Source organism: Cinclus cinclus, chromosome 17, assembly GCF_963662255.1.
Source record: "Cinclus cinclus chromosome 17, bCinCin1.1, whole genome shotgun sequence".
Lineage (NCBI taxonomy): Eukaryota > Metazoa > Chordata > Aves > Passeriformes > Cinclidae > Cinclus > Cinclus cinclus.
Window position 1 is genome coordinate 5,847,340 of NC_085062.1, and position 15,658 is coordinate 5,862,997.

At 41.8% G+C, this 15,658-nt stretch overlaps 1 protein-coding gene across 1 annotated transcript in view; it reads right to left on the reverse strand.

Annotated features, from left to right (window-relative positions):
* The window catches only part of GALNT9 (polypeptide N-acetylgalactosaminyltransferase 9), a 123,839-nt gene that overhangs the window by 79,344 nt on the left and 28,837 nt on the right, over positions 1-15,658 (reverse strand). The gene's annotated exons all lie outside the window — the stretch shown is intronic.

Below are 15,658 nucleotides of genomic sequence, written 5' to 3' on the forward strand. Positions count from 1 at the left end.
GGAACCATCAGCACATCTGCTGCTAGAACTTTAAAACAAGCATTCGCCCAAGCAAATGTTGTATTTGCCCCTAGAGAGAGCACTTGCCACCCTTTCTGACTGCACGGTTTGTGCAGCAATAACAAGCCCGGGGTGGTTTTTGTACAGGCCTGCACATGCTGAAATATTTGCAAACAGGTCTGCTCCCTCTGAGGTGTCGCCTTGCTGGGCTGCTACATCCTGATTCACAGTTTGCTTTTGTGCTGCTCACTGATACATATATTTTACCACAGACCATTCTGAGAAGAAAAACTGGTGCCTGGAGAAGTTACACAGCACAGAGCAGAGCTCCTGCTTCCCAAGTCCTTGGCCCGTGCCCCTCTGTAACACCATACTGCTTTATTTTAGTGGGATTCTCTCCCATTAGCAAAGAGGCTAACTTTAAAAACCACCTACCTGTTATCACAGTCAAAAGCCATTCAGAATTACCATAGCAATTACTGAACCTGCTCTCTAAAATACTGCTAATGATATCACAGAAAATGACTTCTCCTGCTCTTATCAAACTTTCTGACCTCTGTGCTCATTACTTTGGCATAACAATCACTTTTTTCCCCACTATCAGCAGTCATGGGAATAGGGCAGGTGACAAATGCTTGACTGCTGAGTAACCTCTGGATTATGAATTCTAGTAAAGTGTAATTATTCATAATTCCTGATCCCAGCACTATTTGCTCAGAGACCTGAGCACTTGTCATTGATTTCAGTGTTACCATAGCTACTTACTGGCTGCTTGCTGGTGGCCTGCACCACACAGAGGACCACTGTGTGAAACTTCTGGCTAAGCAGCATTCTTACATAGCCTAAAAATAAGCCTGGAACAAGGAGAGGGGTTTTCAGGAGGTATGAATGCTCTTACACTGCCCTCTTTTTTGAATTTCTTTTTTGAATGCAATTTTCCCCTTGGGCACACCGATGTATCAAAGAAGTCCATCAGGAATACTGCAGTAAAATTAAGGAGCCATCAGCTAAAAACATGGACCTTGCACGATTTCCTGTGATGAGGGACATCTTTTACCTGACACCAATTTTCTCTGGAGTCTCACTTGTACCAACACATCACAAATTGCACCTCAGGAAGTCAGACCAGTCCTCAGGGAGTGGGTGCACTACTGGGGAAGGTGGGACAGAGCAGGGAGCCCACCCCAGGCCATCCCTCCTGGTAGGGTTCCTGCAGCAGCACCCAGAGCTGGCAGGAAAGGAGGGAGGGAAGGAAAGTCTGTGACCCATCTGGAGACAAAAAAAGAGGTTGTGGCACAGGAGGAGGGATTACAGCAAGAATGAGAGGCCAGTCAAAGCAGCACTTACTACAGAAGGGAGAAGCAATTAAAGGAAAGGTGGGATCACCACAAATGTCCAAAGTAGAGAGGCATGTGTGGAAGGACTGAATTTGCCTAGGAACAGACAGGGAACCGCTGAAATACTACAAGATCCCAGAGAATTAGGGATTTTGCTGAACGTTTCTGAGTAAAAAGTATTTGTTTAATTGGCAAGTGAACTGAAACATCTGGGCACCCAGCCAAATGCTCCTGGTCAGACTGGTAGGGTAACTACAAGCAGGACTAATTCCAGTCTTTTCAGCCATACTCTCACTTTCATTTTGAGAAAAAAAAAATACAATTCTAGCTTTAAAACCATCACACCTAAACCGTAGCCTCCTAATTTTTGATTCATTTGTTCTTCATCACATTAAATCAATGCATTATTGTTCCAAGTGTGACTCTGTGGCCTTGCTGGCTCACAAGACTTTTCATGCTTTAGCTATCAGTGATTACTTACACTCTAGGGCATCAGAGATTGCTTTAGATAAAAAGCTGGTTTGAATTTCTTATTGCACCTGTATGAAGTCATCCCTACCACTTCTCACCACAACCCTCTCTCAGTTTTCTTTTTTTTTTTTTTTTAAGCAGGACATAGTTGAAAAACTGCATTTTGACTGCATTTGGAAAGAACACTCCAAACAATATATATTGGAATATCTTTCATAGTGCCACTGCAAAAGGAACACCTAGATGGGAAAAGCAGACTTCAGAATTTAGCAGTGGTTTAAAAGCTGTCATAAATTTATTTATTGCAGTGAGGATAAAGAACAGCAAAAGCAGCTGTCCAGCTGAGTACTTTCCAAAGCACAGCAGTGATTTAAGGGTTTATTTCCTGCAGACTTCAAGTCAACCTTGAACTCCTAGCTCCTTAGGTCACTTCACAAAATGAGATCGATGTGCTGAGGTAGTCAGGAGAAATTACTGGTCCACTAGCAAACGCTTCTGATGATGTTTGAGAGCATGAGCAATCCCAGTTAAGGTGTCTTTCCTTAAAAATCAGTGGGTGCTTAAGTGCTTTGCTGGATTGTCGCCCGAGTTCTTCCCAAAGTGTTCTCTAATTAGACACGAGCCACAGCAATTTACAGTTAATACTTCCTTCATTCCAAGAAACTCTAACCAGAGGTTGACCCTCCTAGCCAAACAGTGACATTAGCAAGCCTCACACTGCCAAAGCACACCCATGGCTGTCACCTCTGTCGCCTTTGCTCAGCCAGAGGCTGACAATGGACCAAGTGCAGTGCAGTGGGTCAGCCAGCAGTGCCTGTATGCCAGGGACAGAAAGAGTCAGAACTCACAGAGTCCTCCTTGGAGCAGCCCTGGAGTGGCCCTGGAGCAGGGCAGCAGGGACAGTTGATTATAGAGGAAAAAGGTAAGGCTGTAACAAGCCTGTATTGACTTCCAATGAGCCAAAGGGCATCCTTGCAGAAAATGGCTGGAGCAGCAGCCTGGACACAGAGGAAATCATCAGGCAAGAAACCTATGAGCTAATGATGGAGCAGCTTAGCACAAGGCTAGCCACTTTTGTTATTTCTTTTGAGAAGAAAATTACCAGAATGGGAAGAAATCAAACTGTACAAAATGCACTAGCAAGGCACACCTTTATAATCCTTCAGCCTTACTGCCAACAGAACTGTAGTAAATTTAGAAATCATTCCTTTTTCAGCCCTGATGCTGTGCAGTGCCTGAGTGTTTAAAGCTCCCAATGCTCTGCCAGGGAAGGGAGCTGGGTCCCACCACAGTCTCCACTTCTCTGCACCAGGTCTGACCACACTGTGAACTGTGGCAAGAGGGTGAGGGAGGACAATTTCAGTAAATGACAGCTGAAACTTGGCCTCATTAACATCCAACACTCCTGAGTTTGGGAAGACTTGAGAGTACATTTGACCTCTGTGGTAACTAAAGATGGTCTGAGCTGGGCAGGCATAGATTATATTTAATATTCCTGTGATTTTAAATCAGCATTCAGAACTGTCAGCAGGTCCCACAGAGTACAGCCAGCACAGAAGCTCAGGTCTCCAGAGCACACGGGTACCCTGGAGAAGCACACACTGCTGGACTAGGGATTGTAGCAAAGGCTGACAATGCCACGGCTAATCACTTCCATGGGCCAGCTGAGGACAGATTAGACCTGCTATGTGAAACAACCCTTCAGGCACATTTTATACAACATGCCAAACATCAAACCTGGGGCATCCTGCTGTTGTCTTGGGAAAGGTCTTTGAGTGCCCTCATTCTGTATTTGCTACCGCAGAGATTGGCTGACAACCCAGAGGTATTTCCTTTCAGATCATTTCTCTCTATTCTGCAGATGATTTTCACTCATTCTTTCCCTCACATTGAACTGGCTCCATAAATGAACATTTCCCAGCCAGCCTCCTGAGCCCAACTGTGAGCACTGTCTTGCAGGCATAAGAAAATGGGAAAAGCTCCTTGGTTGGCAGACCAGAAACTTGGAAAAAAACCCATGTACTACCATAAAAAGGTCATAGATCAGAAACTGGAACATGAGAAAACAAAAGGTACTCAGCTGCACATTAACCTGGCAACCTTGTAAGCTTGGAAGCATTAAAGACAAGGAAATTTTATTCTGTCTGAACCTTCATTCCATGATAGATGTATTTACTCTATTTGTATGTGATCCAAGAGAAGTGAAGTCCTCTATTTATCAGGCTGTTCTCATAGTCCATTTGGTTGCACTATTTTTTGTGAAGGACTGTCACTGTAGCCATGCAGGTAGTTCAGCACATTACCCAGGGGGGAAAAAAAAAAATCTTCCCTGCTCTATTTCCCCTGTCCTTTTTCCTGTCTGCAAACTTGCTAAACTCCAAAAATGAATTTTACTCACAGACCTTAATATACTGAGTTTGGAAATGGATTAAGCAATGCATTTAGATATTTCTGACAGCTTTACCCTTCAGGAAGAAATGCAAACAAAATTAAAGCTGCTTCATGAATCTTTAAAGTGCTTAATACAAGATACGTTTTTCCAATGAACTACTGGGATGGAGATGACTGAAGGTTTCTTTCCTTCCCAAACTTGATGACATTGCTGGGCATGAAGAACCATCTGCAGTTCTGGCAAAAAGCCCAAACCAACCCTACCCCTACATGCTCTTTACCTTGAAAGCTTCAGAAAGATCTGTGTTCATGTTTTATAGCCACAGCAGGAGAACAAGTTGGAACAGCTCCTTATTTGGTACATGATCAATGAAAGGACAAAGATAAATATTTTTAAAGATTATTGAACTCTTTCTTTAATGCTAACAAATAGTAGTTTTAATCACCAGATCAATATGTATTTTGAGCCCTGTTAAACCAAAGGCTCAGACTAATCTTACCAACACGGTCACCTTTTAGCACCTAAATGCCACTGTGACTTCTGTAGGCACAGACAATTCACCACTGCTAAATCACTAAATTTAGTGCCTAGCTCAGCGCCTGATCTCCTTCTCCAGAAACCCACTGAGGCTTTACAGCTAGTGCTGGATGTAATAGTAACTTTTGAGCTGCAGAAATAAACTCACATTACCTTCCTCTTCCACACTGGCACAAGAGAGGCAACGTGACAAGCTGCAAATGTCTCGTTCCCCAGCATGGGATGCAGCTGCTGACCAGTCTGCAGCAGAAGCAGTGACAGGCCACAGAGCTGATTAGCTTCATGGATCATGAATCTGTCAGCCACAGGCTCCAACTCCTTCTAATTAATTCTCCTCAACAGAGGATGTTAACTGTATTATGGCACAACGTTCTCTTTCTGTTGAGGGTGGATTTTCCTGCTCTATCCCAAAACCCAAATGGAAAAATTTTGAGTTCAAGGCTTGCTCTTACTTTTGCCCCGTTTTGCAGCTCAGGGACAGCATTACCTAAGAAAACATAATATAAATAAAACTGTGAACAAGAGAGCAGTGGTACAGAACACTGATGCTCTATGCACCTTGAGAAACACAGCACATTGTATTTACAATTAAGATGAAAAGAGAGATGAGCCATTTTCAGAAAAAGCCTAGAAATTATAGTGATATCAGAAGATACCTTCTTCACAGTCTGTGTTCCTTATGGAACAGCCTCCATTTTGAATTATCCTACAGCAGAAAAATCAACACCTTCTTCCTGAATTTGTTTGGAGTAGTGCAGGTACAAGATACAGCACAGTTCTTGTTGGTGCTGTTAGTCTGGGGACATCCACTAAAATAACCTTTTCTCCATCTTTTCTTGTACACAGTGATGTTGATGATAATTTTCTCATAAAGTGAGACCTTAAATCTACTCCATACTGTGGGAATTCCCAGCAGCTTCTTTCATGTGCTCCTTGACATATTTTTTCTTATTTTGCATCCAAAAGTCTAAGAAAGAAATCCCCCACACTCATCAGAAAGAAACCAGGCCAAGTCCTTTTACCTGAGCTAACCTCAAACATTTCCTGTATCAAGGAAAAAAGTCCTTTCATGCCAACCACAAACAAATGATTGCAATGTGCAATGAGCTTTCCAGAACACATCTAGTCATGGGAATTTCCCACATTCCCAGGCTGGACAATTGCATTTGATGTCTGCAGGATTTGCAGACTGAAGAACAGCAGCAGCCTTCCTAAAAGAACTGTCTTTTATATCTTAGGACTCTCTCTTCACTGTCCTAGTTCCCACAGGAAAGACCAAATTTACAGGAATTTCTGTCCTGTAATATTTCTATGAAGGAGAGAGCCCTTTCAAGCTGCACACAGGTAGGTTATAGCTCCCCATGAATTTGCAATAACACAAACTGGACAAGTGTTTCCTGAGAATCACAGATCTCTTTTTTGTTCCTTTTTCTTTCTTTTAAATTCCAGGCCAGTACAACTGTGACTAATTGCTCTGCACATAAAAACCCAACACATGTTTGTGCCTTTTGTTTTATAACATGTTTGCTCTATTTGGTTTAATTCCTCCTTTCTCTGTGACAAATTATTTTTATATTTATAGCAAAAAGCCCTGAGAACTGTCAATCAGTGACTGATAGCACAATATATATGCATAGTTAACATATGCAGCACGAAGACTCTACTTGTAGAGAATATTAACCCTTATATTTAAGATTATTAGACTCTTCAAAAGTAGCTGCTGCACACATAAAATAAGAGGCTTCTATTTCAGTGAGCTACTTCTGGTTTTCCTCAGGCAAACAATACCAGAAACATGCCATTATGTCTAATACCCCTATTGATTTATACATATAAAAATGCTAAAACTAGTTTCAATCACTTTTAAAACAAGCCTCTTTATTAACATGAAAAATGGCTCAAAGCTTGTGCTCACATCCTTCTATGGTAAAAAGTCTTAGCCATTTTTTTTTGGTAACTTAACTTGAGTCACTAATATGTTTTGAAATACCATCTGTAAAAAATTTCCACTCTATCCCCGAGTGTGCCTGTTCGGATCTGCCTCTGGCTGTATGCATGCTGCATCACAAAGCATTAGGCTCATTGGAAATTAATGGAGAGGCTGAAATCTGCTTTCAAATGCTTTCCAAAAATCCCCAAAGAAAACAGATCCCCCATGCAACTTTATTTTTAATGGTGCTGCACTTAAATTTAAGGAGGAGCTCAGCTAAATTCCAAGTGACATGTATTCTGCCTCATTTTAGGTGATTAAAACAAATGGCTTGTTTAGTGATTCTCAAGATTTGCAAACATCCTTGCCCCTATTCCAATTGGATTCTTAGCTTTCATCTTTTTAAAGTAAAAACTACAGAAGAATTATCTTTAAAAAAAAGCCATAAGGGCAGTCTTAGAAAATTCTGCTTTGAGATTGGAGAGCTCTTTGAAGTTAAGTGAAATACAAAAATTGGTGAAATAAAGGCCAGACTAAAGGCATTGTGTCAATTTGATTTGAAGATCTTATCAGCAAAATACATTCAGGAAAACACTACCTTTTGTGCAACTTTTAAAAAACTTCATTCTGGGAACCATGCTGTCTGTGGGGAAGAGAGAACATACACTCTCATTTCTGCTTTGCCAAAACTAAGACCTTGTATTTCAAACAGGGAAGCTTCACAAAGAGCCATCCAGAAAGCCAGAAGATGTTTTCCAGGGTGCATTCACAAAATTGGCTGCTGCTCAGTGGCACCACTCCTTGCTGCTGCCACCAAGGGTCATTGCTCTCCAGCAAGCCATGTGAAGCCATTTAGCTGCACTTCCAGCAGTGGCTGTTAGCACTTTTCCCATTAAAGTGCTTTTCCCACTTTTCCACTCAAGGTGATGCATCAAGATCCCAGAAAAAGGTTCTTTATGGCAAAGGAATAATTAATCCCAGCATGTCTGTAGGGAGTGAGATGGTAACAGCCCAGATATCCAACAGCAGGTTACATATCTGAAGATACCACCTCCTCTGAAGCTCCTCTCCTGTTGCCTACTGAGCCTGTGCCAGACATAAGGGAAAAGCAGTGGAACGGATGAAATCAAAGGAATTATTTTTAATAAATAATGCATAAGAGTAAACTCGCCCATTTCCATTTGCACAGAACAGTTTGCTGTATCCTTGAAGCTATTTGTTATTCAGATAATAATATGTAAATACAGAAAGTTATCCTTGCCTATTAAAAAATTTACTGCAAGTATTTAACATTAAAAATTCCAGGTACTTGTGTTTAATTTTGACTATCTCTGCCTCAGCTGGTGTTGCTGGTGCTGGACAGAGGCTGAATACCACAGTGTTACCTGGAAATGTAGGGCAATAAAAAAGTTTTCAAGGTAACTGCTGCAGAGCTCTTCATGAATTTCATTACAGGCTTGCTGTCACATTGCAGTGTAGTGGTAAGGAGGAGAATAGTGAAATGCAATATTTTTCCACTATCATTTCAGCTAACAATATTTTTTATGGTCTTGGGAGGATATACAACAACGTTTGGCAAAGAATCCCTTCTTTAATAGGCTCCAGTGTATTTCACAGGAGACCAGCTTTAATCTTTGGTCAAATTCAGTTATGCAGCAGAATGTTTCTTTCTACCTATGTACAAATACAGGATGGTTGGAGGAGTAAACCACCAAATGGGAGGTCAGCCATAAACTGGATAAACTCCACCACTGCCTGCCAAAGCTGTAGTGAGAAGCTCTTTAATCTTGACTTGTCCCAGCTGCTGCAAGGCTGCTTGTAGCCCAGAAAGGCAATGGTCCCCTGGTAATCCCAGCACTTTGCTGAGGTGGTGCACAAGATCATTTGAGTAACCAGAAATGGCCTTGAAATGTTTGAACAGTAGTCACGGGCTTCCTCTTACTTTAAATGATCAATTCCTATCAGAGTAAAAACAGAACCAAGTTTATGGTATGTGGGAGGAATTATGGTTCAAATAGAGCAGTGTTCCAAGAACAAATGCATAAAAAACATTGATTTAGCACTGAAAATGGGAGTATTAAATCCACGATGTTTAGATGCTTTATATGGGATTGAGGAGAGAGCCTGACGGCAGCAGCAGTGTTTATAAAAAGTCTGAGTCAGGCAGAGAGGACAAAGGAAGGTGCATGTGCTGTGTGTGGGTAGGAAGCTGCCTGACAATCAGATGATGAAGCACATCCAAAGCTCTCCATGAGCTCTAGGTCAGGATCCCATAGGATAAATCATTAGGCAAGAGCTGCCAAATCCTGAAGTGAAGATGGGCTTTCACTCCCCCTTACATCTTCCCCAGTAATACCTGCAGGACTGTTCTCTATGCATTACAGCCACTCCATGAAATGTCCTATTCAAGTAAAGCACCTAAACTTGTCTCAGCTTCACTGAGGTTATTCATACACTTAAAACTAGGAACATATTTAAGTGCTCCATTGGACTGGAGCCTAATTGCACTTTTATAGCTTTTGTTTAAATTAAAGGCTAGTTAGAGGTGAACAGCACAACATTCGACATTTTCATTCACTTAGAAGTTAAATGTTAACAACAGTTCTTTTCTAACTATTTATATAGCTTCAGCTTGTATAACTTGAGAAAACTCTTGTGGTTTTATTTAGCTTCGGTTACATTTAGAAATGAAAAAAGTTTTTAAAAATCCAGCCACATTTACTGTCTAGCACACAGCTAACACCTAAAGCACACTTTATAACAGCAAAACAGTACAGTGTATGGGGTTTTTTATATTTATGAGCTCTTATCCTAATTTAAAAACAAAAACAAACAAACAAACAAACAAAACCAACAAGCCAACATTCCCTTGCTTTTCACTCAGGTTGACAGAAATTAGGCACATATCCTAGACCAGGCAAGGTACTTAAGTAAGGCTGTGAATTTGATCAGACCAAGGGCACCCAGAGCCCTTTCCTGGCTCTGAGATTTGGCCACTTCAGTGCTCCTGCACTGCTCCTGCCCAAACCAGCCTGCTGAGAAACTACTTCCCTTTCCACTTTGTGTCATCTGGTGTCTTTTCTATCTTGTCCACAGATCACAAGCATTTTCAAATCCCATCCTCAGTGTTTGCAGAGTTAAATTAATTTGCCACCACAGAGAAAGGCAGGAGTGAGTGCTCTGCACTGGGGGAACAGAGCATTCCCATCGAGTGTGTGCCCAGCAGGCTGAGGTTCTGTTCACAGTCGTGCCCTTCCCCATCCCTCATCTGCAGACACACACATTCAACCAGACCCTTCCAGGCTGTTTGCTCAGACCTGCACTTAGCGAAACTTTCCCCCCAGTGCTTCCATAGATTCTCAGATATGTCAGGCAAAGGAGGGGAGTGCTCCTCCCTGAGCAAACAGAACACAAATTCCCTGTCTCTTGGTACACACAGGTTAATAACACCAAGGCAATAAGGCAGTGGAGTAGCTGGAGGTCAAGCATTTGTTTTCAGGCAGTGTAGAAAATACAGGAGCAAAGCTTCAATGTCATTTTTATCTTGAGTTTAATGTAAACTGCACCATGACCCTCTGGGACAACTGTGTCCTAATGAAACATCCACAGCAGGGATGAAAGCTTACTCCAGTCACTGAATGAGACAACTTCACTTTGTGGATGGAAATAACTAAGATTTATGCCTTTCCTCTGAAATTTTAGGGGTACAGACTAACTTAGCAACAACACCCCAGGGTATTTTAGTGCACTGTTTTAATTATTATTGCTGCTATTAATATTCCACCATTATTCAAGTCTGAAGTAGTGTGTCTGCCTGAGAGGAGTGTTTCACACCACCCCAGAGGCCAGCCCACTGCTGGGGCTTTCAGAAGACAAAATGTATAAATGCATACTAAGGAAAGTCTGGTAGCATAGAATAAATAATATACTCACCCCCTGGAGCTAAGAAGAAAATAAACTAATTAAGGAACTATTTGACAGCTTGAAGGCATCTCACACAGGTAAAAGGCAATTCCAGAGGGTTTCCTTTCTAGAAGCTGAGAAACAGGGAGCTTGTGCAGAAGCAATATACAGAGATGATGTCTCCAGTAATTTAAAGCTGCCTTGAGCCTCACTGATAAATCCTGAAACACCAAGACCACCTGAAACTGTGGGTGCACTTAGACCAAGCTCCTTTGGTGCTGCATTCAGCAAGGTGGCCTGGGTTGACTGTGGTTTTTGAGACCATGACAGAAGGTCTAGAAGCAATGTAACAGAAGACAACATTTCAGAAAGCTGGAGGAACAGAAAATAGAGTCCTCACACTCCAATATCATAAAACTTTCAAACAGCTTAACTGGCAGGTGCTGTCTCACAGAAACCAAACCTTGGAAAGCATCTAGATCAAGCTAACCAAGACAGGGAGCTAGCATTTGCCAGCCTGTATCTGTCAGGTACTTCTGGTTCTGGCTACTTTTAAGAGTCTCTCACTTTTATTAGCACTAAATTCACTCAAAACAGGAGACACAGGCAAAACAAGCACGAACTGACACTATTAAAATGAAACACTGCATCAACCTGGAGTTCACAATTCAGTTTTATTTCAGACAGAGGAGTAAATTGTCTGACATTTTGGCCTGTTCATGTTTTTATCACAAAGACAGAAACAACAACTAAAAAACCTTGAGGTTATGTGACCTGAAACCTTGACTTTCCTATACTATGAAACCTATCCAAATAAAATAGCAATAAGAACTCGATTTTTAAAAGCTACATCTGAAGATAATACATACCCCACACTGTCAGCAGAACTAAATTTGCATAAACCTTTTAAGAAAGAAATGGAAAATATTATTTCAAACCATTAGAACTCCTTCAAAGCCCTACAAAGAATCTCAGATATAGTGTAACAGAGGTACATGCAAGGAAACATAAAAGGAAAAGAAATACCACCCTGAATTCATTTCCTGTCTTGTTCTGTTACTTCTCTTTATCCTGTAATGTGATATCATGGAGTGTAACATAACATGACAGTTCAGATATTTACAGGAATACCCTTTTCTCCCTGGAAGTGATAGCAGGCAACAACCAGCCATGGGCTCAGGGGAGGGAAAAGAAAGAAATTCTAAAATGCCAGCACACAGTTGCAAGTCCTGGCTGGATCTCAGCAGTGTTTCTGCACTACAGATATGCATTTACCTCTGAAAGAACAGCTCACAGAATTTGTAGACAGTACCCCACCACTGCTCTTCTGTAGGAGGAAATACTCCTTCTGCCATGGAAATACTGTGGCTTTCTGTTTTCAAGTTCAAAAAATTACCACAGTCTCTCAAGCATACTTTAAAAGGAAAAAAAAAACCCCAACCAGGGGTGCTTAAGGTGAATGTTCAGGTCACATGAGACACATTTAATCTGAGGATTGATGAGAAAAACTGAGGGATGCAACCCAGCTTTTGGATAATTTTTTCTTTTCCTCCCAGCTGACCAGGCTGCCCATGCTGGCAGGTCATTCTTCCATGAGTGCTGCTAGTACAGAAATCTGGTCTTGTTTCTGCGTGCCTCAGAGCATGTAACTTTGGGCTGGATTCACCTGGAATCCTATTTAAGCTGGTTCCTGAGGGAGGCACTTGCAGAGGACACTGCACTCTGTACATGATAAGCAATGCTGCCATGGCATCTCCAGCCACTGCACCAGCAGGCAAGTCCATCACCCTAAATTAGATGTCTAATTTCTAGTCACTGTTATGCAACCCACCTTAGGTAAACTATTCATGTATTCAAGAGTACATTCTGGTGCAGACAAATTCCAGGGAATGGCTTCCAGTCTCACTGCATTTAAACACAACATTGCAATCAGTTATTTTTCATACTCCCTAGTTAATCAAGTTCAGCCTTCACTAAATCTACATTTATTAGTGCTGACAGTCATGCAGAACTTGTCTTCAACAATTAGTACACACAAAGGCACTGCAAAAACGTAGAAGAGGAAAATTACTGCATTTGAATATAAAGGTGGCTTTTTGGAAAAGGTTGTTCATTTTTATGTTTTTTTTAATTTAGCCTTTCTGTGCTCCTTTCATCCCAGGGGTCAGTGTTAATAATCAAGACCTATGTAATACACTTTGCAGTATAATTAAAGTCACTACTTAATTGGAAAGCCTAGCACTAAACAAAAGGGAATCAATAATGAATCTAATGGGAAAAGCCAGAGAAAACATCTATTGAATATCAGAAATAACTGTGAGATGCTGCCATGTGTCCAGAACTGCTGCTATGGAGACAGCATGGAGTCTGGTGATGGGGAGGCTCTGCTCATGAGCCACGTCCTGCAGAAAACTGTAGTACTGGCCTCAGAAAGGGGATGGGAGGTTTCTCAATATCTTTTTTATTATTATTGGGGAACACAGTCACTGTTTTAACCTGTTCCTCAGTCTTCTCACTGGAGTAATTTAACATTGCACAACTAATTAAATACACAAAGACCCAAAGATGACCTGGGATTTGGGAGACCAAGGTTTGAGGCCACATTCCACCTAAACAATCATTATTTGTGCAAGGTGAGCAAAGTTGGGAGAAGACAGAAGTTCCTTCATAAACAGGGCCAGGTCATGAGTCCAGGACTCAGTGACAGCTACAGAGGGACTCTGCTGATACAGAGCACTGGGATGTAGGGGCTGGCAGTACCTGTGACTTCCTCAGAGATTTCTTGCCCAGCCAAAGAAACAGGTGATTTTGTTTTCCTCTCCTTTGAGGGCTTTGCACAGTTCCAGTCTGAGCCACTTACAGCCAAACAAGAAACACTTCCCAAAATGCAGTGACAAGCCTGTGGCGTACACAGGGATACACAAATAAACACAGCTGGCCCAGGGGCAGCAGTATGAGTGAATTTAGGTTGTCAGCTGATATCCCAAGTGATCTGAGTCAGAACTACAACACAAAATGCTGAGGAGATGGTCAGAGCCCAGCTCACCACAGAGGAAGCAGCACAGGGATTTACTCAGTCCACACCAGCTCCTCCTGCTCCTGGGCAAGGCAAAAGTCAGCTGAAACTTGGCTGCATCTCTCTGGGGCTGTATCTGCAGTTGTTCACACAGATAATGTGCATGCAAAGGTGCAGTTTGTAGGGGATTCACAGCCCGAGGAAAATGCCCAGCCCATGCAACTTTGCAAAGCTGGTCAACAGCTACATAAACTCCCAGAGTATGTGTCTATATCCATCTCCTTCACCCTGCTCAAAATCCACATCTGGACACTGATTTGGGATCTAATTCAAACACTTCAGTTAGTTTCATCTCGTACTGAATTTCCCTCCAATAAACAATCTTAATCTGTTGCCCAGAGGTAATTCTGTTTGCTCAATTTTCTCTCTCTGTTTTTCATTCTCTCTGCTTCAATTTACGTCATATGTTCAGAGTGGCCAAAAAAAAAAAAGGATTTTTCAGAATTTTCGCATGGTTTATTAGATTGATTGAGAGTGGGTGCAAAAAACCCCCAAAACAAGTCAAATGCTTTCCTATAAGAAATAAGCCTAATTTAAATCAAAATATCATGCCTATACTTTGATTGCGAAACACTGTTCTGCTTAAAAACCTGGAAATGCTTAATTTCAGCTAATGTTTCATTTTACTGTGACCTGATACTCAACCTGAAAGTATCGGTAGGAGCTAGTCATGGAAAATTCATCATTTCAAGAGTGATTTTTTAAATGGGAAACTAAATGTTTCATTGGTCTAAACAGTTTGTTTAAACAGACATTTCACAGAAGATGTTCGGCCTAACACAAAGTATTTTTAGGCGATTTTTTTTTCCACTTGTCATTTTCTGCTAATCAGAAATTCTGATTCCTGGAAAGCTCTGGATCTGTTCCACATCAAATATTCCTTGCGAAGAGGCCCATTACATTGCACTCTGGTTAAACTGGAAAGAATCCTAAGGGTCTGTTTTAATTTGGAGTTTCCTGTGTCATTTCTCTAAGTGGCACAAAGAACACCCAACGTCCCCAGAGGATCTGCAAAATGGGTCACGAGGCAGAGCAAGCAGCAGGAGTGGGGAAAAACCAAATAATCCCGGACCCAGCCTTCTCCAAAGCACTGACCCAAAAGCTGACGCTCTTTGAAAGCCATCTGCCTTCGTGCCCTGCTCCTGCAGCGACGTCCAGCACAGCCGCGGGCAGGGGCCACCCAACCTCCCCAGTGACCCTCCTCCCCACAGAGAAACTGCAAACACACCGATGATGTGGCTCGGGAGAGCTGCTGACTGACGGCTGGAATCCACAGGGACTCCACAGAGATGTGCCACCAAGAGAAGGGGTCAAAGGTAAAGGTGAGCGTTCTGCCCTCGCAGAGCTCCCTGCTCACCGAGGACCGTCCCTGGCTGCAGGGCTGCTCTCCAGCTGCTGGCCTCACTCGAGCTGCTGTTATTAAACCTTTGAGTGAACAAATCAGAGGTCTATTTACCAAGCCTGCCCCCTTGGTAACACTATTTGATCAATTCCAGAATTCTTTTTGATAGGTAATTAAAAAAGCTTTTCCTTAGGTAGGGAGTGGATTGAACCATTAATTACACTTCACAGCCCTAGAGATGCAATTCTTGTGCTATTGTGAGATGTCTATGGCAAACCACAAAACTGCTTGCCTCCATAAAAGAACTGAATAAATGAAAGCAATTTCCTTGAGACCCAGATTTCTCTGCGTTTTATGGCTAAAGACTTGAGTTGCCAAGGCATTAATAAGTTTGTTCTTTAGGGCTGAATTTTCTCAATACAAACATCCATGACCGCAACACAAAGAAATCTCTTCTTTGGCTCATAGAGCCAGCAGACTGAATCCATATATTAATATTATTGTTATCACTGAACTGCCACAATGCACTCGGCATCCAGCTGCACATTAAAAAAAAAAAAATCAGTTAAATTAAAGATCCTCACCAAACAGTGACAATTTTGTGTAAAAGCCAATTTAGCCATTATGGAACCTGCAGGATCATATTAACTTTTCTCAAAAGTATGCATAA